The sequence below is a fragment of the Nestor notabilis genome, unplaced genomic scaffold, assembly GCF_000696875.1.
Source record: "Nestor notabilis isolate BGI_N333 unplaced genomic scaffold, ASM69687v1 scaffold19098, whole genome shotgun sequence".
Taxonomy (NCBI): Eukaryota; Metazoa; Chordata; class Aves; order Psittaciformes; family Psittacidae; genus Nestor; species Nestor notabilis.
In genome coordinates, this window is record NW_009941692.1 from 13,856 (window position 1) to 16,661 (window position 2,806).

The window sequence follows — 2,806 nt, forward strand, 5'->3', positions numbered from 1 at the left end:
CAGGAACCACCAGCCTCCGAGCCCCAAACCCGCTTTCCCCCTCCCCAGCTCCTCTCCCTGCCCGTGGGCACCCAGGCACTGAGCCCCGCAGCCATCCCCTGCCCGCAGCACAGGGGTGACAAGCTGTGCAGAGCAGGAGGTGACGCCTGCTCCAGGGACGTGCCACCACACACGGCTGATTAACACCTTTAATTCGCTTTGAGAGTTCTCCAAGTCCTTCCACACGCTCCGCTCAGCGCTGCAGCAGGAGCGTGTAGGAATGAGAGGCCCTGATGGTATCAAATCTGCACTGGCGTCCAGGCATCACTGCATAATTCATTACCTGACAGCTAATTAGCTGGCTGGTCCAATTAGGGGGACTCGGGTGCAGCCTGGGTTCTGGGTGTGTGTGGGGAGGACACTTCCCAGTGGTTCAGAGGGCCCATGGGGTCTCAGCTGCCCCCAAAACAGCATCCAACAGCTGGCGGTGTGTGCTGTGCCCATCGAATGCGCTTTGGCACTGACCGAGGAATGATGCTCCTTACACATCCTTGCAGGAACACTGATTCCCCCAGCAGTCCGGAGGGCCCTGATGATACAAGGTGGTGTGAGCATGGCCAGAAATGGGGGGATATGGCCGGCACCCCAGGGAAGGGCACGTCTCACCACTCCGGGCACGCAGGCAGCGCTGCTGCCAACACAGAGCCCTGCTTGGCCACAACATCAGTCCCTAGGTCACGCAGGGGGCAAGCTGGCAATGGGATGCTGTGCCAGGCTGGGTGGTGTCCCGGCTCCAGAGGGACAGGGAAGCTGAGCTCACAGGATCCCTGCCTGGTCCTGAGCCATGTCATGAGGCAGGTCCATGCCGGCACTGGCTCCGTGCTAATCAGAGCAGCTCCTGCAGTGAGCACAGCGTGAGGACAGAGACCTGCAGGCTCCAGCAATGGAGATAAGGACAGCTGAGGTACAAATATTTACCCAGAGACTGAATGGCTTCAACTGAGTTCATTCCTATTAGAGGATCTGTTAGTAATTATCTGAATGCACGTTATTACCTGGGGACCTATAATCTGCCACAGTAATGAGTTCAAGTGGCTCATGTGGCATAATAAGCAGGAAAGGGAAGGTGGGAAGGGGCCCGTTGCCATCTGCAGCAAGGGCAGGCAGGGCTCAAGGACATGGATCGCTCGGCTTCAGGAGGTGGTGCAGCAGCACAGAGAGGGACACAGAGCTGGGGCCTCACCTCCCCGAGCAGTGGGTCAACGGCAGGGGCCAGGCAGAGCCCAAAAGGAAGCTGAGACCTGCTTGAAAGAGCTGCTTCCCTGGGCAGGGAAGGGAAGCGCTGCAGGGCACAGACCCTGTGCAGGGCATGGGATGAATCTGGCCCCACGGGGCAGCCCTGGGGCCGGCTGGGCTCTGGCTCAGCAGCATTATCCCGGCCCTGCCTGCCATATGGGCTCACCCAGCCAACTTGAATTGACTTCATGTGACTCAATCAAGAGTAGGATGCGAGGCAGAGAGTTATTATCCTCTGCAGCAGGTATTGACATATCCCCACAGCTGGCAAGGGGCAAAAATCCTCTCCTGGAAATGTGTCCAGGGTCTGTGTGTGTTTGCAGAGTGCATGGTCCATGATGCCAGTGCCATTCGGCACAGGTCCAATCCCAACACCACGGGGCATGGCAGCTCCACAAGTGTGTTGATGCTCAAAGTGGCAACGCAAGAGGAAAAGTACCCAGGAGTGATTGAGATTAATTACTCTGCAGCTAATCCTGTGAAGGATCCAACCTGTCAGCTGAAGTGAAAGCCCGCTATCCATCTCCCGTGGTCACACACACCATTCTCCCCTCGCTGGCACAGGGCTCACGCTCTCACACAGGGCTCAGGGGGTCCCCATGGGAAAGGGCATTGCTGGTCTCAGGAGACAGGGGCTTCAGGCCGTACTGTCCCCCTTCCCGCAGCTCCCACCCTCTCCCAGCTCCTCTGAGCACCAGCAGGTCCTGCTACATTTGTGTGTTTTAAATGTGTTTCTGTATTTAAGACATAATGATGCAAGACCAGCAGATAATCTCTGTCCCATCCCTGCCCGCTGCAGCGCTGCCGTGTGATACTCCTGCGTTCAGTCACGGTGCTGTTATGAGAGCAGCACAGTCATTAAGCTCTAATTTCTAAAACAAAGATAGAATTACGTGATTAAGATCTAATTAAAGCCTAACTACCAGCACCATGAATCACTTCAGCACACAGTATAATGGATGTCTTTTGAAGCCATCATGCGTTTTGCTTCCTTCTGTGGCCAGTGATTTCCCTGCAGGGACTGCCTTGGCGCAGGCTGATGTTTGCTTTCGCTGTGGCTGATTTGACTGGGGACCACTAAAAATGTTTACATGTGAGCGAGGAGCTCAAAACCCCGTTTCTAACCAGACAGAAATCCTCACTTGACAAGCTCGTTCCGACGGGTGTCTCTGTAGAAATAAGCAGAGTGGAGCGTGCTCCTCACTCAGCCCCAGGCTGGGAACATGGTTCTGGCTGTGCCATGTGCCTGGTGCCCGGTGCCTGGTGTCCAGAGCTGCACTAAATGTCATTAAAACTCCCTTTCTCAGGAAAAGCCAGCAAACAGGAGAGCCTCCCCCACAGCACTCGGGCTGCTGGCTCTAAGGGATGGTGCTATAATAATTTTGATGGAGAGTATTGTCATTTTCCTCTTTCCCAGGAAGTCATCGCCTGCTGATGTCCCAGGGCTGCCTCTGCCACATCAACACAAGCATTTTAATGCCATCGCTCCTGTGGCTGGGGGCGGCCGAAGCACGGGCCCGTCCAAACGTCA